At 45.4% G+C, this 20,957-nt stretch overlaps 1 protein-coding gene across 3 annotated transcripts in view; it reads right to left on the bottom strand.

Annotated features, from left to right (window-relative positions):
* Window positions 1–20,957, bottom strand: part of SNX7 (sorting nexin 7) — a 167,071-nt gene that overhangs the window by 132,215 nt on the left and 13,899 nt on the right. The gene's annotated exons all lie outside the window — the stretch shown is intronic.

Genomic DNA, 20,957 nt, shown 5'->3' with positions numbered 1-20,957 from the left:
CCTGGTTGGTATGCTTACTGCTAAATGCTTACTAGTGTAGTCTAGTTTGCACCACAGAAAACATTTATCGACTGTTAACAAATCTGGCTTTACTGCTCTGCAGAGGGGATCCCATAAATGTGGACCTTAACCTTCCTGGCGGTAAGCCCAGGCTATGCCGCGCAGGAAGATATCTCAGCCCCTGGCGGGGCGATTTGGGCCATTTAAAGTGCTGTACGCGCAGCTAGCATTTTGCTAGCCGCGCGTACAGCTTGATCGCTGCCGCTCTGCGGCGATCGCCCGCACGCAGCGGCAGAAGAGGGCCCCCCCCCGCCAGAGCCCTGCGCTGCCCAGACCAATGAGTTCCGGGCAGGCGTCCGACGTCAGGACGTCGGCTGACGTCCATGGCGTCATTCCGATCGTCGCCATGGCAACAGGAGAAGCCAAACAGGGGAGCGTGTTATATACACGTTCCCCTGTTTGCTATTGATGCCGGCGACGATCGCACTAGAGGGACACATGCGCCCTCTAGTGGTGTTTCATGTAGCTACCACTCTGGTAGCTTTACATGAAACAAAAAAAAAAAATTAAAAACAAAAAAAAAAGGATTTTTGCCTATTTGGCAAAGAAAATTAACCGCCAGGGAGGTTAATGGCTCTGTCCGCAGGTTCCCAATTTAACAGTGACCCCCTGTCCCATGTGACAGGGGTCCTTGTCTTTATTCCAATTGACAATGCTCCTACTCCTTCCTGTTGTACTCAGGCTGTGGGTGAGGCACTCAGAAGAGGGGAGCTATGGAGCGAAGCAGGTAACTTGGCGCACAGCACTCAGCGCCAAAGCTGGGTGCTGTCATAGCACTAGTGCTATGGTGAGCGCCCCGCACAAGAGTAATTTGGGGATCTGGACATCGCCAAACCTCGAATTACATCTCCCTCCGAATTGCTATAACTTAGAGGGGGAATAATATTTAACACCTTCGGGAAGTTTAGCGGCAGCAGGGAGAGCGTCATGCGGCTTGCCCTGCACCCAACTAACCGGCGGCTGGACAAGACGTACGCCTGTGGAGGCCCCCTGAAAGGATGTAAGTAGTGGGGAGTAACAATAAGGATGCTCAGATGCAGTACTGATGGTTTAATCTGAAAAGGTAGGAAAGCCCCACCCTTTTTCTCCTTAAAGAAAACCTGTAACGAGCAAAAGTTCCCTTGGGGGGGTACTCACCTCGGGTGGGGGAAGGGGAAGCCTCCGGATCATATCGAGGCTTCCCCCGTCCTCCTGTGTCCCATGGTGGCAAGCGAAAAAAGCTCCCGGAACAGCAGGGATATAAATATTTACCTTCTCGGCTCCAGCGCAGGCGCAGTATCGGCTCTCCGCTCGGAGATAGGCGGAAATAGCCAATCGATGTTGGGCCGCTCTACTGCACAGGCGCAAGTCTCCTGTGCCTGCTCAGTAGAGCGGACCCCACAGAGATCGGCTATTTCCGCCTAATTCCATGCTGAGAGCAGCAACAGCGCCCCCGCTGGAGCCAGGGAAGGTAAATAAAGGTAGCTAGTCAGGCTTGTCGAGCCTGGATTGTCAGAGACTTCGGGGGAGCCAGCGCTGGATTGCTTGTAGGTACAGGGGAGGGGGAAGCCTCATTGGGACCCTAAGGCTTCCCCCTCCCGAGGTGAGTACCCCCCAGGGAAACTTTTTTTGTTACAGAGTCTCTACATCTGACGCATTTTAAAAGGACCCATTTTGCAAGCTCCGTTCAGTGCAGGAAGCGGATCCTATTGTTAAATAAAGGATCCGATTCCACTTGTTGAAAAAAATTAGAACATTTTTCCGCAGGACTGTGGCGTTGGAGTCAAGGAGTGGGAGCAATTTTGGGTATCTGAAGCTGGAGTTTTTGGTTTCAATAAACCAAGGAGACGGGTGTCGGATGATTTTTGTACCAACTCCACAGCCCTAATAAGTAGACAAAGGAGTCAAAGTAATTTTGGGTACCTGGAGTCGGTGGTTTCATAAACTGGGGAGTCGGATGATCTTCATACTGACTCCACAGCTGGTGTAATAAACGGAACGCAGAGTCCGAACTTGCAGCATTTTTCCGGAATGGCTGGGTGCATGAACGCAATCCTATGAGAACGGACAGTGTCCATTCTCACAAGGCTGGTCGTCGCGTCCACTTTGATACCCACATATCCCCCAGTTCTGCTGTTGCGGACTCCTCTGCTTGGTCCCAGGAAACAGATTGCTGCCAGGCAGATGCATGGGGATCCACATTGGGTTACAAAAGACTGTGGGGACTTGCTCATCCAGTAGCCTGTTGCACCGCTACAGAGAATGGTGACCCTATATAGACTTAAAGGATACCCGAGGTGACATGTGACATGATGAGATAGACATGTATGTACAGTGCCTAGCACACAAACAACTATGCTGTGTTCCTTTTTTTCCTTTCTCTGTATGAAAGAGTTAAACATCAGGTATGTACCGTAACTGGCAGTTCCTGTCTGAGCCAGGACTGGGTCAGAATACAGTGTGACCCTCACTGGTAAGAAATTACAACTTTAAAACACTTTCCAAGCAGAAAATGGCTTCTGAGAGCAGGAAAGAGATAAAAAGGGTCAATAGTTCATAGATTTTAGCTCTGGCATACTTCAATGAGCAAAAACAATAAAACAGTAAAAACGTAAAAAGTAGATTTAAATATAAAATAAGACTGTGGAATATTATTATTATTTAGTATTTATATAGCGCCGACATATTACGCAGCACTGTACAATGTATATATATTTATATATCTTGTCACTATCTGTCCCTCAAAGGAGCTCACAATCTAATCCCTACCATTGCCATATGTCTATATTATATAGTGTAAGTACTGTGGTCTAGGGCCAATTTTTAGGGGGAGCCAATTAACTTATCCGTATGTTTTTGGAATGTGGGAGGAAACCGGAGTGCCCGGAGAAAACCCACGCAGACACGGAGAGAACATACAAACTATTTGCAGATAGTGCCCTGGCTGGGATTCGAACCGGGGATCCAGCGCTGCAAGGCGAGAGAGCTAACCTCTACGCCACCGTGCTGCCCATATATCTTTAAAAGCCATTTTTAGGAGAAGCAGGATAGATACATTTCTTTATTTCACTAGTTTATTTTCACCTCTGGTGTCCTTTCAGGCTTGTAGTAAATTCAGTGTGCTTCTGGGATTTGTAGCTCATGTGTTAAAATCGTTGGCAACTTCTTTGTTAATTTGTTGTTCTTTAACTTGAAGAACTGAGGGTAATAGGGGCTTGCTCTTCTTAAAGAGACACTGAAGCGAAAAAAAAAATGATGATATTATGATTTGTATGTGTAGTACAGCTAAGAAAAAAAACATTAAGATCAGATACATCAGTCTAATTGTTTCCAGTAGAGGAAGAGTTGAGAAACTCCAGTTGTTATCTCTATGCAAAAAAGCTATTAAGCTCTCCGACTAACTTAGTCGTGGAGAGGGCTGTTATCTGACTTTTATTATCTCAATTGTAATTGAACTGTTTACTTTTCCTCTGCTAGAGGAGAGTTCATTACTTCACAGACTGCTCTGAAAAGGTGCGTACACACGCCGGACTGGAGGCAACGACGGGTCCCTCGTTACCTCCCACTGGGGGGCGTGCCAACGACAGTCTGGCGTGTGTACGCACTGTTGGCGGACTGATACGGCTGCTTCTGAGCGATCCGCCCGGCGGATCGCTCAGAAGCAGCCGTATCAGTCCGCCGACAGTGCGTACACACGCCAGACTGTCGTTGGCACGCCCCCCAGTGGGAGGTAACGACGGAGCCGTCGTTGCCTCCAGTCCGGCGTGTGTACGCACCTTTAGACTCATTTTGAATGCTGAGTGTTGTGTAATCTGCACATATTATAGAGTGATGCAATGCAAGAAAAAACACTATTTACCTGAAAATAAAAATATGAGAATATTTTCTTTGCTGCTAATCTTCTAGTAATTATTCATAGTACACAACCAATTCATTATATCATATATTTTTTTTCGCTTCAGTGTCTCTTTAAATCCATATGTACCATATTTTGTCCTGAAAATCACAAGGACGATTAACATCCTAAGGACCTAAATAAAAAGCATACATTTATTTTGTAACCAGGAATGCACACATCCCAGCTGGTTTCTTATGGATGGCACCTGCAGAGCCCTGTCATCCTTTATACTTCACATCTGCAACATGCCCATCGCCACCAGAATACAATGTTCTGGAACTTGCAAGCTACATCTTTTTACACACCAGTTATTTTTTTGTCATTAAATTAAAGACTTGTTGAAACATTTATACAGCCAGCTGGTGAAAGAGGCAGAGAGAATATGTCAGCACAGTACAAATTAAGGTGTCAAAAGATAGTCCAGGGATTCCGCAGTGAATCTGGACTTAAAGGGGCACAGCTATGAAACACGGTCCCGCTAAGAAACAGCATTCTTACACCGTATATTCCATTATATTATATTATTAGTCTAAGTGCATGTGTTGTGCTGAATAGATGTTTATGAAAATGCACTGATTTTACTTTTAGCTCACAAGAGAAGGGGACACTGTCCGGGTCATTCAGTTGGTAAAGATAATTTATTTTAATTTATTTTGTGTATGTGACTTCCTGTGCGGTAGGAGTCTTTTTGTACTCCCTACAAAGTTTTCTGGCATGCAGTTGATTCAAAAGATCTTTTTTTTAACCTTGGAAGGCAGGTGAGAGGTGGGTACCACACAGCATATCATAGCGCATATCACACCATTACTTAGGATGATCACTCTGTCAGCATGTTAGGTGCAATTTTCAAGTTTATCAATGCTCCACAGCAGACACAAAATATGCTGGTGCATAGTGAATAGTACAGAACCTAAAGCAAAAAATAAATAAATAAATAAAAAAAAAAGTTTAATTTACCTGGGGTTTTTTTACCAGCCCCTGCAGCCGTCCTGTGTCCTAGTCGTCACTTTGCGATGTACCTGTCACCCGCAGCGCCCCTCTTTCTTCTGGATGCTTTGCCCCGGTCAACAAGCCTCCTGATCCCTCTATCATGAATGGGACTCTGGACATGCAAAGTATGGAAAAGCTCTATTGTGCATGTGCAGTATGCTCCCATCGCCGTGCACAGATTTGGCCAGGGCTGTGGAGTTGGTACAGAAATCCTCCAACTCCTCAGTTTATGAAACCACTGACTCCAGGTACTCAAAATTGTTCCGACTCCTCGACTCCGACTCCTTAGTCTAATTTTTACAAAGGCTATGGATTTGGTTCAAAACTCATCCGACTCCGACATTTATTGAAACCACCGACTCCAGGTACCCAAAACTGCACCGACTCCTCCACCCTGACTCCACAGCCCTAGATTTGTCCGAGAAGTGCATTGGCTATCTAGTCGCTTCATCACCCAGCTGAAAGAGGTGCGTTGCAGGGGACTGGAGAATCACTCGGTGACTTTGCGGGCACAGAGCAGCTGCAGAGGGCTGGTAGAAGCACCAGGTAAGTTAAACTGATTTTTTTAGCTTGCTTTAGGGTTCCCTTTAAATGTTTATCCAATGTGACAGTATATAGAGGCGTAGCTTTAAGTTACTGCAGCTGAGGGCAGTCATGAAGAAACAACATGCAACATCTGGTTAGCAAAAAAACATGAAATGTATGGCAAGGCAGCAACTGCCCCCAGTGATAATATAATAAAGGCAATTATAGTATACTAGTGACCTTAGCCCGTTTAAAAACAGGGTACGTCCGTCACCGCCACCTTCCAGCGCATGTGCACACCGGCCATGCGCGCACATCCGCTCGCCCCCTGGCTGTACTGCTCCCTGTCCAAAGAGTGACCCTGCGGCATCAGCCTATGTCAGCCGATCGCTCCTGTGCCTCCCAGGGGGACAGCTTTGACACACGGCTGTCACCAGTACAGCGCTGCTGTAGATCGCACCGCTGTACAATGTAAATAGACGGTGGTTTCGCCCTCTAACAGTCTCCCAGCGGCGATCGCTCCTCGGAGACTGTTAGACGGCGAAACTGCTGTCTAGCGCATCGGCGCACGCGATCTCCTGAAAAACCCAACCCCAGAACTTCACGCCAATTGGCGTGGAGCGGTTGGAGAGAAGTTTTAAAGGAATACCTAAGCCAACTAAAAAAAAAAATAAAAAAAAATAATATGTTTCACTTACCTCTGGCTTCTACCAGCCCCCGTGCCTGCGCCGGTCCGAACCGATCCACCATTCCCTTGCTGCAGCTTAGTTTCGTTTCTGCCAACTGGGAGTCGGCGGGCAACTGAGCCTGCGCAGCCCTGGCCGCACGTATTCTTGTTAGGGTTCCCGTCTGCAATAGCATCCTGCGCCGGACTATATTTATACATGTCCAATGTACAGCGGATGATACGTTCTTGCATGTATTTGCAGCTTAATAAGGCAACCTTTAGGTAATGTATACATGTGAATGCAACCAAGATAATTCCTGTTTAGCTCAGCACTGCAAGTGTATTGTAAACTCCAATTGGTATGCTTACTTTGCTTAGCCTTGGGGGCGGCAGAAGGTGGCTGTAATGAATTTGCCGTGGGTGTTAAGGGAATGATTTTTCATTTCACACCCATTTTCCTGAACTGATGCACAATTCGTTTTGCTTCTGTCTGATGTGGAAAAGAAAACTGTAGGTTCCTTAAGAGAGTGGCACTATACTACAGGTCACTGGGACTAGTTACACTTCTGCATGCAAACCTATTGATGCTAGCGTGGCAATGCCCTCTGTGCAAGTACCCAACCCACAGCGTCATGCCAGACAGCTGTGCCAAGACTCCAGAAGAAATATGGGCATCATCTGATCCTTCCATGCCCGATGGAAGACCGCTGCAACACTATGATATCTTTATCTACGTAAATTCAGCAGCTACAACAATTTCACTGAACAAAGTAAAGATTTACAATGTGCAAAACAAACATTTAGGGCAGAGAACATTCTTTATGGAGCAGCTGAGCATTTGCTTATCATAGCCAAATAAGTACACTGTTTTAGTGGGAATTGATTTTGGTTAACTATGTGCCAGCCTGAATGCAAAATGACCAATATCCTCATTTAGGCTGTTGTTCCAGAAGTGGATGAAAGCATTAAAACGCTGCCAGAGAAAAATTAAGCTGTCTCCACTAGCATAACAAACATTGCTGTTTGTACATCCAGGCGAGTCAATCATTTCCTAGTCTGAGCACTGCAAATTCAGTCTAACAGCAATATGCTTGTGCAATAAACTGTGCATAACCTGTAACAATATTGTTTTCCATTCTTGTACTGTTTAAGGATCCGAGATGAACTTTTACTCATTGCGTAACTGTGTTCCTTTCCTATTGTTTATTGGGCATTCCTCAAGCCAAATACTTTTTTGTTTTTGTTTTAATGCTCTAATTCCCTATAAACTAAATAAGCCACTCCCACAGGTTTTCAGAGAGCCAAGGCACTTTCATACAGTAGCAAGGGCTCATGGGAGCTCAGTCTGGGCAGGAGGTATTACTAGCCAGAGATTTCAGAGGCAGAGGGGAGGAGGGAGGATTAGTTTTCTTTGCTCAAGATGCAGATAAGCCTGCCTCTGTGTAATGTTTACAAACAACATGGCTGCTGTCATTGTATCACAGGAAGAAATATTCTTATTCTATTAATGCTGTTTGCAGCTAGATTTGCTGTGTAAACTATCTAAACTTTAGATAAGTTATATAGACAAGTTACTTGTTATAGTTCGTTTTTCATCTCGGATCCGCTTTAATAGCAAACGAAGGGCCCTTATACACTGGAAATCAAAATCAGTATCACAAACAAGCTGCACTGCCATTCAACATTTTCACCATAAAACCAAGAGCTTTTAGCTGCAACTCGCAAAGGGTATTGAAAAACCTAACGCAGGCCAATCACACAGAATATGCAGCATGCAGTGTTTTAGCGACTGGCAAAAAAACGAAAGACAGGTGTGGAAAAAAAGAAGACAAATAACATTTATATTGCGCTTTTCTCCTGGCTGACACAAAAGCGCATGAGCTGCAGCCACTAGGGTGCGCTCAGTAGCCAGTAGCAGTGTTAGGGAGTTTGGCCCAATTACTCCTTACTGAATAGGTGTTGGCTTACTGAACTGAGCCGACATTCGAACCCCGGTCTCTTGTGCCAGAGGCAGAGCCCTTAACCATTACCGCAATTAACATGTTAATCGTATTACCCTCGCGTTCTGCAGTTTGCAGCGATATGAAAATGCAATCACAAACATGGCCAGTAGAAAAGGGTCCTTAATGTTCAGGCCATGATGCATATCAGAGAAAACACACAATCTGTAAACACCAAGAGCCTATAGTGTAGTATGTAAATGTGATGCAGTGATCTCCCCAGAAATTTTTTCCACCCGGGTGGCATGAAAAAGTAGCCGAGTGGCATTAAAACGTAGCCGAGTGGGGTGAGATGAGAGAATACAGGGCCGCGCTTCTCTGCACAATTCTGCTTACAGCAGAGGAGGAGGTGAGTCGAAGACAGCCGGGTGCTCACCAAAACTAGCCGGGTGAAGCACCTGGATAAAAAGAGCCTGGGGAGAACATTGTGATGAGAAATAAAGTAGTGAAGTAGATCTAAGGCCTGAGACACAGTGTGAGCGCTTTTCTGATCATCAGCGCTGATTTTTTAAAGAATCGCAGCGATTTTACCGCGATTTTAATGCAAGTCAATGGGAGTAGGTTTTTTTGTTTAAACCGCTCAGAAAGCGCTGATGGTCAGAGAAAAGCGCTCACAGTGTATCTCAGGCATTATACTTAGAAGTACAACAAAAGCAACCACTGAATTAGCCGATGAGAAGAGTAAACTCGACCCCACTTGGGTTAAAAAGTCGCTCTCTAGAGGGATGGGTCACAACCCTCCACCAAGTGTGGCTACAAAACTCACTGGTACAAGAACAGAGGAGCCAACAGGGGATAACACAACTTAAAATACTGAAATGAGAGGTTGCGGTGGTCTTACCTCTCTGGGTCTTACCTCTCTGGGAAATGATGCCGGTAATTTTGATAATTACCTTTTTTGAGTGTTGACAATGTAACACTCAAAAAAGGTAATTATCAAAAAAAAAAAAAAAAAAAAAAAAAAGTTCAATTCTTACAGCATGTTTCAGCGCATTTCACAGGACTCAGCCCACTTCATCAGGCAAAACTGGGAGCACAGAAAAGTACACCTGGCGCCAGGTATACTACTGAGATATACTCATTTGTGCTCCCAACTTTGCCTGATGAAGCAGGATGAGATGAGGTTGGCGGACACACAGCCCTAGGAGGGGCTACAATATAATTTACAATAAAGAAGCCACGGCAGATTACTGATGATTATTGCAGAAGAGCAGATGCTTATAACTGATGATTATAGGAGAAGAGGACCCGATGAATATGTGATATTAACTGGAGTTTGTTTTAAAGATAATGGGAACTTGTAAAAACAAAAAAACAGATACTTACCTAAGGAGAGGGAAGGCTCTTAGTTCTATAGAGTCTCCCCGCTCCTCTCTCGGTCCCCTCCTTGCAGCGCTGGGTACCACGTTTGAGTACCCTGCTGGAGGAGGCTTCTGAAGTCTTTGGGAGTCGAGTGCTCCCCAAGACGGACGGCTCTGTACTGCGCCTGCGTGAGTGCGCGAGAGAGTGTGCTCATGCAGGCGCAGTACGAAGCTGCCCATCTTGGGGAGCACTCGGGCTCCTGAAAACTTCTGAAGTCTCCTTCGGTGGTGCAAAGCCGTATTTGACCAATTTGGTCGCATACTGCTACCGGTGGAGCCAGCACTGGAACAAGGGATCCGTAAGAAGAGTGGGGAGGCTCTATAGGACCCAGAGCCTTCCCTCTCCCAAGGTAAGTATCTGTTTGAATTTTTTTTTTTTTTTTACAGGTTGCCAATTACTTTAAGTATGGCAAAAAAAGAACCATTTCTATAAGCACCTTTAGTTCTAATTTCAAAACTGGACTCCAGCTCCACCTTCTGGTGAAATATAGAATTTCATTTGCTGTACTAACAGCATTTTACTAGGATTCTTTCTAAAGAATGTTTACAAAGGTGAAGAGTATTTCCATTGCTTATATGTACTGTAACAAGAAGAACTGTGGCCAAATCCTATAAAAGGGATATGTATCTTATATCATTGCACATTGCTTTACAAGACAAGGCTGAAAATTGCAGCAGGCAAAACTTGTCTTATGTACTCATAATCAGTATAATAATTAAAAAAAACAAACAAAGCCTGTAGTAAGCGTGCCAGATTAATAAAATAGCAATTGCACATACTGCAATCTACATTGAAGAGACATTTCACTTTAGCTATAATGTTATTAAAAATGTATGTGCATTTACATTTACAGCCAGCTAACAATTTGCAAAACAATGAGTAAGCTTGAATTTCCCTTTTCCACAAACATGGCAATGATACTTAAACTGTAGGGAAAATAGTTTAATGCATACAATTGCTGATTTGTTACAATACTGCATTCATTTATAGATTTATTTTTTTAGTCAGTGATTGCACATTGTAAAATATTTCCTCTCCCATATTTACATTCTGAAATGTATCACAGGTGGAAACAGCTTTAATCCTGCCAGGTGATGTCAATAGAATAATTGTTACTGAGAGTTCTATGCATAGAGGGAGATATCCCTTGCTTGGCAGTGGGAAAAGGCAGTTATTTCCCACAATGCAATGAGGTTCACATGCAGCAAACTGTCAGGACCAAAGCGCTCTTCTCCCAGGGAACTCAAAGGGCATAGAGATGTCTCAGATCAATGCATTTTTGCAGGCTGGACTGCGTTACAGAGGAAATAGTCAGGTGTTGATAAAAGCCAGACTAAACAGGTGGCTTTTCTGTTTGGGATTCAGAAATGCAGATGTCCTGATTGGGTGTGGCAAGGAGTTCTAAAGTGTAGGGGCAGCATGACAGAAGTTTCTGTCTCCAAAGGTTTTGAGGTGGACTATGGGGGTGACCAAGTTATTAGATCCTTTTAATCTAAGATTGGGGAGGGTAATGCAGTTGCAACAAATCCTTCAGGTATCCAAAGCCCAGATTGTGCAGGGATTTGAATGTCAGTAAGCCAATTGCCTCGGCATATTATACCATACTATAGAGCCTTCCAGGTCCTTAGTCCATTCCAGAGGTTTTGCCCACCCCCAGTTGCAGTTATGCAACCAGTTGGGTCTCCGTTTTCCCTTGGGAACCTTCAGAAGTAGCCGCAACTCCAAGTGCTTCCAATGACGATCCATACTGCATATGGGCAAGGGATTAGATTGTGCACTCCTAATGACATAGCAATGTGCTCTGCAGAAGATGCCAACGCTATATAGATGCATACAAATATTTTATGAGTTAAGTCTCTGTAACCATCTGCAGCCTTGAACTTCAGTCAATCAAGTTTGCTTGGAATTGTCCATTATGGTCTATTCGTCTGCAGACAGTGGAGTTCATAAAACAAAAGTGCTCTAGCCAAGCCGAGCTGTTTAATAGCATACACTTCAGTCTCAAAAAGGGGTTGCTAAGCACGTTATGAGCACATGTTATGAGCACCTGAGAATGATACATCCTTATAAGTCACATAAGTAAAACTATACGGATTGTTTTCCCCCTTTAATCTACTTAGCAATGTATAGAGCAAAGCAGAATAAAAGCTCACACAGAAGTACTGGAAAGATGTGCTGGTAAAGTGTTTCTGCAGCACTAAAAGCATTCAGCTATTAGTAAGTGGGTCAGTGAGGTCACTGGGAGACATGCAGATAACAGCAGCCCAGAAATATTTTACAGATGGTTATGACATCTCAAGAGCACACAGGAGAAGATAGCACTGTAAATAATGGAATGCCAATTTGAGGCTTTTAGAAAAACCTAAAAAAAAAAAATAAAAAAAAAAAAAAAAAAAGGCAGACAGCTACACTTTTGGAATTTTTTCTACATTTTTTCAGGGCTGTGGAGTTGGATTTGTAGTTGGAGTCGAGGAGTCGGACCAAATTTTGGGTACCTGGAGTCGGAGTTGGAGGTTTCACAAACTAGGGAGTCTGAGTCGGATAATTTTTGTACAAAATCCACTGCTCTGGTAAGTATTAGACTAAGGAGTCAGTCGAGGAGTCAGTCGAGGAGTCGGAGTCAAAGCAATTTTGGGTACCTGGATTTGGAGTTGGTGGTTTCATAAATTGAGGAGTAGGAGTCAGATGATTTTTGTACCAACTCCACAGCCCTGCATTTTTTACTAAGGCTATGTCCACACTACGCCAGATGAAAACAGGATACGCTGTGCCCTATCGCCTTCTGAGATGTTCACACCCACCACCGTTGTGCATCCAGTTCGACGCTGATGCCAACCAGGTCCTCCACCGCTGCTAGGCTCTGGGACAAGCATGGTATATAGTTCAGAGCCTCAACAGAAGCATAGGGTTCCCATTGGATTGCAAAACATCAATGGGAATCCTCTTCGGCACCAGAAATAATTCTCACTGGTTCATGGTGGACCAATGAGAATACTCCCTGGTGCTAGAGAGGATTTTCATTGGTATTTTGCAATGGGAACCCTATGCTTCTGCCAGGGCTCGGAGCTATATACGCTTGTTCCCAAGCCCAACAGCAGTAGAGGACCACAATAGCGGGGGAAGACACATAAGACAAGTGAGTACATCTGGAACAGAGGGGGAAAACGGCCTGGTGAGCACGTTCTCATAGGTTTGCATGTATTCTGTGAACATAAACAGCATAGTGTCTGTCGGGAATGTGTGTTGCGCTCCCCCTCCTGTTCCCCTCTGTTTGAAAGTGTGAACAGTTATATAACTGCCCCTTTAGCAAGCTTGCAATCTTCAAAGAAACCAAAGAGAGGAAACCCAAACAAAGACAGAAAGCACATACAAACTTTATGAAGATAGATGGGGTTTCCGGTTAAGATTCAAAGACTCTAGCCACTGTACCACTATCAGCAGATACTAAGGTTAGGCACAACTAAAGGGTATTTAGGGTTAGGCAGCAGTAGGGGGGTCCTAAGGTTAGACACCACTGCAAGGTATTTAGGGTTAGGCAGCGGAAGGGGAAGTCCTATAGTTAAGCACCAATAGGGGGTGTTTAGGGTTAGCCAGTGGTAAGGGGGATCGGTTAGTGATAGGCATCAAACAGGAGGACTCTGTGAGAATATGCTTAGGTCATACTAAAATATCAGTGAAGATTAACAATATTGTACTATCCTAATTAACTAGTAGAATATTGTTAATACCGGCACCTTTTTTACATGTATGTGGTTACTGTGCTAAGATGAAGCAAATTTAGCAATAGTCAGGAATCAATATGCACACCATGGCTTGATTTTAAACAAGCCGAAAATCACTCAGCTCTTACACAATAACTGTAATGATAAACTACAGTTATCCAAAAGGCCCCTCAGTCTCATGAATGCCCACCAGGGGCCAAGAGATCCGAAAAGCAAGGACTAAGTTTGTTCAGGTCCAGTGCTCCAGCCTGTCACTAGGTGGTTGCTGTTAAGCTGAAAGCAGGCAGAATCTCTATTCATTTCAATAGAGAGCCATTCTTCCTTATACCTGATATACTGTATGCTCAGCAGCCAAGGCAGAGAACAATAACATAGGGAACAATTCTTCAAACTCCTGGTTTCCTTGGACCACTATTCATATAGGACCTGCAAGTTCAGGCAGGGTGGGTGCAGGTTCAAGGGAATGGGGAAAGAGGGAGGGGCATATTAGAGAACTAGTCTTTTTCAAGCACTACAGCCTAGGCTGGGCCTTGGCCTAGTTTTCTATTGGTTACTCCCTCTGGCAGCAGCTCTACAGGATTGCATGGTCCTCACGTCAGCCTCCAGTTCATCATTCTGGCAATATCTAGGCTGCCCTAGTCGCTGCATTAAATGACTTCATAGTAGAAAATAATCTTATTTCTCAGCATCAACATGGGTTTACTAAAGACAGGTCCTGTTTGACTAACATGCTCAGCTTTTATGAGGTAGTGAATGCTAATATGGATATTGGGAATGCTGTAGATGTGATATACTTGGACTTTGCAAAGGCCTTCGACACTGTTCCCCACAGAAGTCTGTTGCAAAAGTTGAGGATGCAAGGACTGGGGAAAAGTTTGTGTGCATGGATAGGGAACTGGCTAATGGACAGAAAACAAAGAGTTGTGGTCAATGGCACTGGCGAACTGAGGGGGCTATTCCGGGTGTCTGGAACCTCCCCCCTGCACTGAGCTGTGTATTCAGCCAGGGAAGCCCGCATAATATAAACAGCCTCATTCTCCCTCCCTTCTAACTTCTGGTGCCTCCCTCCAGCTAATAGAATGAGAGAGGCAGCCCAGCTTCCCTCACAAGAAGATGCAGCCTGCAGTGAGAGAATGTTGATTATGGAGTCCTGGACTCTCCACAGCACAGAAGTGTCAGACATGATGAAATTAGAGTGCAGGCAAGCTGGTAAATATGCACAGCATGATGCAGAGCTTGCCTGGACTCAGGGTCTGTGGGCAAACATCTGCCTGGTCTCTCCCCATTGTTATAATGACTGCATGTGTGGGTAAGGTGTTTAACAAGCTGAAACGTTTTTGACAGTCCCTTGACTCCAGGAGGGCTTCTTTCTGACTTGTGTGAGAGACTGACAGGGACAGGAGTCCGATTACAGGCAAGTAGCCTGTGTGATGTGGGACTGCAATACAGATAAGTTCTCTGCTCCATCTCAGGCTATTCTCAATTTCTCCACTCCTCTCTCTGGGCTAGTGCACGCCAAAATGACAATAGCAATTGCTAGCAATTTGTGAGTGTGATTTTGTGAAGTGATTTTCAGAGCGATTTTTGAATGAATTGCTCAAAAACATGCTACATGCAGTATACCTGCGATTTTGAAAAAATCACAACGCTGCTGTGGGAACACCCACATAGGGTAACATTAGCCAAGCGCTTTTCAAATCACTGTTGATTTGAAAAACGCACAGAAGCACTCTTGGTGTGCACCAGCCTCCTTCATTCACCTTTGTTTCCCTCTTCCCCTAGAGCTGGCTGTGTGTTCTTGTCATACAGGAAAGCTAAATAAAAGTGCAATCCTGGTGAGGCAAAATATTATTATTTAGTATTTATATAGCGCCGCCATCTTCTGCAGATGCATATATCCCTGCATCATATGGGTATCGCTTGCGCTATGTGACACTATGTAGCATATTCCACTGAGTTGTCCAAACTAAGTCTATCTCCTGTTCCTCTCTTGGGGAGTTGTTCCAGCGCTGTACCCCGTTCACATTTGCTGCTACCAGAAGCCCTCAGAAACACTCGTGTCCTTGAGTACTTCCAAAGATAGGCAGCTCCGTAATACGCCAGCACACTTTTGTGCATGGGCAGTATGGAGCCACCTGTGTTCGGAAGCACTCGGGGACATACGTGCTTCTGGACCTTTCAGGAACCCCCCCCCCCCCTTAAAAATCCTGCGTTTGCCCCTGAATGGATCGTACTCAAAATGGGAGACTGTTAGCAGTGGGGTCCCACAGGGGTCTGTACTGGGTCCAGTGCTCTTCAATTTATTTATTAATGACCTAGTAGATGCAGTAGTGAGCAATGTTGCTATTTTTGCAGATGATACAAAATTGTGCAGAATCATCAACTCTCAGGAAGATAGTGTCATATTGCAACAGGATCTGGATAGGATGGCTATATGGGCACATACATGGCAGATGAAGTTCAATGTTGACAAATGTAAAGTCATGCATTTTGGTCGTACCAATGGTCTAGCACCATACAAAATAAATGGGATACAGTTGGGGACATCAAACTTGGAGAAGGACTTAGGAGTACTCATCGACAACAAGTTAAATAATCGTACAATGCCAAGCCGCTGCAGCTAAAGCAAACAAAATTTTGGGATGCATTAAAAGGGAAATAAAAATTCGAGATGCTAGTATAATATTGCCCCTGTTTAACTCTCTAGTAAGGCCACATCTGGAATATGGAATTCAGTTCTGGGCACCACATTACAAAAAAGATATTGCAGTTTTAGAGCAGGTGCAGAGACGAGCTACAAAATTGATACGTGGGATGGAAGGTCTCACTTATCAAGAAAGGTTAGATAAACTGGGTTTATTAAAGGTGCGTACACACATGCGACTATAGTCGTTTGTAACGATCGTTCCCCGATCTTTACCAACGACGATCGTTACAAAAAACGAACCAACGACTATTAAGGCAAACGACGAACGAGGCAAATCGCTACAAAACAAAGTTCTGTCTTGGCGGATTTTTACCACCGACGATCGTTAGCAAAAGTGGTACATCGTTGGAAACGATCGTTCGTACCAGGCTGGACATGCGCATTTCTCTTTTTCTCCAAGGAACTTTACAATTTTATGCGCAGGCGCATTAAGTGCTTTTACGTGGTGTAACGTTCGTTCTAACGATGTGATCGTTACACACTTTTTACAACTAACTTTACTTCGGTCGTTCTTTCGTCAATTAAAAGATCGTTCGTCGTTGACAACGAACGATCGTTGTCGCATGTGTGTACGTAGCATTAGTCTAGAGAAAAGACGCCTTAGAGGGGATCTAATTAACATGTATAAATACATCAGAGGGCAATATAATAGCTTGGCGGATGAGCTTTTTGTCCCTAGGCCTTTTCAAAGGACTAGAGGACATGATCTGCGCATGGAGGAAAAACGTTTTAGCCATTTATTTAGGAAAGGGTTCTTTACAGTAAGAGTGATTAAGATGTGGAATGCATTGCCACAGGAAGTTGTTATGGCAAACTCTATACCAGCATTTAAAGGGGGCTTAGATGCTTCCCTTGCGTTGAAAGACATCCATGGCTACAATTACTAGGTTATGCCTAATGATGTTGATCCAGGGATTTTATCTGATTGCCATCTGGAGTCAGGAAGGAATTTTTCCCTTTTGGGGCTAATTGAACCATGCCTTGTGGGTTTTTTTTCGCCTTCCTCTGGATCAACAGGGGTATGTGGGGGACGGGCTGGAGTTGTACTTTGTACTGGTTGAACTCGATGGACGTATGTCTTTTTTCAACCATAATAACTATGTAACTATGTAATGAAGCAAGTGCAGCTAGAACTGAATGGCATGTAAGTGGACGCAGACACACAAGCAAGATGGGGGAAGCTGGGCAGAAAGCTTTGCTGGGGAGGATGTCGGTTTCTATTTATACCAGCATTAAAAGACTCAGCTGGTATAAATACACCATGCAGCTGCAGTGTTGCCTGTAAACAAGCACCATGCCAGCTGGTGACAGAGCCAGTTGTACCTGCAGGTGAGGACAGGTGGGAGAGAAGGCCCTCAGAGCAGCCATTATAGGGGTGTCAAAAGTTCCAGTGTATTCTGCAGTGTGGATTTAAAGCTTGCACTACTGAGTTCTTATACAGCTTGTAGAACTGAAGTAAATATACCCCCTGCAGTTAGGACTGGAACATCTTATAATTAGAAAACCATCTTGAGCAGCAAGCTGTGATTCATGCTTGCAGACACTCTTAATGTGCCACCGGTTTGTAAAATCAATGTGCTTTTTTCTTTACTCACTCAATGCACGGCACTCCAGGCAAGACTGAAAATCCCTCCCTTTCCTGTCACATCAGCAGCAAGAGCAAACTTTGGAGCAGTGTAAATCTGAGATTCCAGTACAAAGTACAGAATGACTGAAGTCTATAAGATATCCTGACAACAGAGCCCAGCCCACTGGCTGCAGGCCTAGAGGATCCCCAACCACAAAAGACACCAGACAAAGGCTATCTATAGCCTGCATGAAACTGAACTCCCAGGGAGTGGAAAAAAAAGACAATAAAACGCAGGAAAGTAAGAACATATCCAAAGCTGCCAGGAGTATTTTGATTTCAGCTGCACAAAGTGTCATTGCTAAAATAGATTTCACAGCTCAGTCTTCACAGAGGAAGCAGCCAAAATGACAAAAATAATAGCCTTGATTTTAAAGTTCCCCTGGGCAAGAGGACAAATCTCAAACTAGCTCAAGCTAGACATTGTCATTCAATTTTCAACACAACTCTGGGCAAAAAGACTACAGCGTCTCTCTGCTGTCTGTCAGAGAAAAAAAACATCCTTTCCAGTTCATTTTTATATACTCTTTTTGTTGTTTTGTTTTTTACTAGGATTTTGGTCGGTAAAAAATAAACTTTCTTCTGAACATACGGGATGGTTATAACATACATAAAACCAGAGCTTCCTCCCCCATGTGACCATACTCTGGAGTTTGCATTGGTACGGCGAGGGCCAGGTTGCACTGTGTATGGCATGCGTCTTGTGAGACGTGATGCCGATACAGCTGTGATTTGAGACGCAACTGATTCCCTCTAGCCGTGCCAAGCACAGCCATAGTGATGTGCTTTTCTGTTTCTTGATTGCCGTCCAATTGTTTTTATTTCCCGCATGCAAATCCGATCGCAGCCTATTGCTTTCAAAAGGCTTTGTTTCCCTGTAAGAATGTGCATGCGGGGAAATGCATCTAATCACTCATAGTGGAAACAGGCCCCAACTACTAAAGGTGGCTCCCAGGACGAGTAACTATGTCCCTGCAAATTCCCTCTTCCCCTCGCAGGGACGTAGCTACTACGTCCCTTGCCGCCGCTCACTCCCGCTCCCCCCCCTCCCCCCCCAAGCGCTCCCGGAGATTAATGGATGGGAACTGCGGGATAATGTCCTTTAAAGTGATTGGACCCGCAGGGGCTCAGGGCAGGACAAGTGGAGCTCTCATTTCCAATTAGCAGGCATAAGTTTGTAGCGCTCGCTATGCTACTCTGATAAGGCACCTTAATTCGGATAAGGCGCCATAGCTCGGATGAGGCCCCTTAGCTCGGATGAGGCCCCTTAGCTCGGATGAGGCCCCTTAGCTCGGATGAGGCCCCTTAGCTCGGATGAGGCCCCTTAGCTCGGATGAGGCACCTTGGGCTTAAGCTCGTCATGTGTAAACAAGCATCCCCTCAGACCAGTGTGCCTCTATCCTCCTCCGTGCTGTGACCAGCAGTGCGGCAGTCCATTTAGATGGGACCGGGGTTGAGGTGGTAGGCAGAGCCTGGGATCAACCAGCCAAAAGCATTGTTACGTGTTTTGGCATCACCACGTCTGTTAACACGTTGGGCTTGATTCAGTAAACCGTGATAACTCATATCACAGCCACGCAAGCGTTTTTGCGCGCAATCGCGAATTTTGGCATGCAATCGCGAAAGACTGCACATGAAAATTTGCGACTGCGTGCGGAAACACTAAAACACTAGCGTGGCCTTGATATTAGAGTTGGGCCGAACCTCCGATTTTAGGTTCGCGAACCGGGTTCGCGAACTTCCGCGGAAGGTTCGGTTCGCGTTAAAGTTCGCGAACCGCAATAGACTTCAATGGGGATGCGAACTTTGAAAAAAAAAAATAATTATGCTGGCCACAAAAGTGATGGAAAAGATGTTTCAAGGGGTCTAACACCTGGAGGGGGGCATGGCGGAGTGGGATACACGCCAAAAGTCCCCGGGAAAAATCTGGATTTGACGAAAAGCAGCGTTTTAAGGGCAGAAATCACATTGAATGCTAAATGACAGGCCTAAAGTGCTTTAAAACATCTTGCATGTGTATACATCAATCAGGTAGTGTAATTAAGGTACTGCTTCACACTGACACACCAAACTCCACTGAACAGAACAGGTATGCAGTGGCGGGTTCACTAAACAGGTATACAGTGGCGGGTCCACTGAACAGAACAGGTATGCAGTGGCGGGTTCACTGAACAGGTATGCAGTGGCGGGTTCACAGAACAGGTATGCAGTGGCAGCAGGATCACTGAACAGGTATGCAGTGGTGGGTGGGTTCACAGAACAGGTATGCAGTGGTGGGTTCACAGAACAGGTATGCAGTGGCAGGATCACTGAACAGGTATGCAGTGGTGGTGGGTGGGTTCACAGAACAAGTATGCAGTGGCAGGATCACTGAACAGGTATGCAGTGGTGGGTGGGTTCACAGAACAGGTATGCAGTGGCAGCAGGATCACTGAACAGGTATGCAGTGGTGGGTGGGTTCACAGAACAGGTATGCAGTGGTGGGTTCACAGAACAGGTATGCAGTGGCAGGATCACTGAACAGGTATGCAGTGGTGGTGGGTGGGTTCACAGAACAAGTATGCAGTGGCAGGATCACTGAACAGGTATGCAGTGGTGGGTGGGTTCACAGAACAGGTATGCAGTGGTGGGTGGGTTCACAGAACAGGTATGCAGTGGTGGGTTCACTGAACAGGTATGTAGTGGCAGGATCACTGAACAGGTATGCAGTGGCAGGATCACTGAACAGGTATGCAGTGGTGGTGGGTGGGTTCACAGAACAAGTATGCAGTGGCAGGATCACTGAACAGGTATGCAGTGGTGGGTGGGTTCACAGAACAGGTATGCAGTGGTGGGTGGGTTCACAGAACAGGTATGCAGTGGTGGGTTCACAGAACAGGTATGCAGTGGCAGGATCACTGAACAGGTATGCAGTGGTGGTGGGTGGGTTCACAGAACAAGTATGCAGTGGCAGGATCACTGAACAGGTATGCAGTGGTGGGTGGGTTCACAGAACAGGTATGCAGTGGCAGCAGGATCACTGAACAGGTATGCAGTGGTGGGTGGGTTCACAGAACAGGTATGCAGTGGCAGGATCACTGAACAGGTATGCAGTGGTGGTGGGTGGGTTCACAGAACAGGTATGCAGTGGCAGGATCACTGAACAGGTATGCAGTGGCAGGATCACAGTACAGGTATGCAGTGGGCTGAGGGCTCACTGAACAGAACAGGTATGCAGCCAGGAAGAAGTTAGGCCTAACTAATCTTTCCCTATATGAGAGACTGCAGCAGCTCGCCCTACTCTCACTAATGCAGGCACACGAGTGGCCGTAATGGCCGCCGCTGCCTGCCTTATATAAGGGGGGTGGGGCTCCAGGGGCTAGTGTAGCCTAATTGGCTACACTGGGCCTGCTGACTGTGATGTAGAGGGTCAAAGTTGAC

The sequence above is a fragment of the Hyperolius riggenbachi genome, chromosome 6 (assembly GCF_040937935.1).
Source record: "Hyperolius riggenbachi isolate aHypRig1 chromosome 6, aHypRig1.pri, whole genome shotgun sequence".
Lineage (NCBI taxonomy): Eukaryota > Metazoa > Chordata > Amphibia > Anura > Hyperoliidae > Hyperolius > Hyperolius riggenbachi.
The sequence above is the reverse complement of the archived record's forward strand: the minus strand, read 5'-3'. Positions and strand labels throughout refer to the sequence as shown.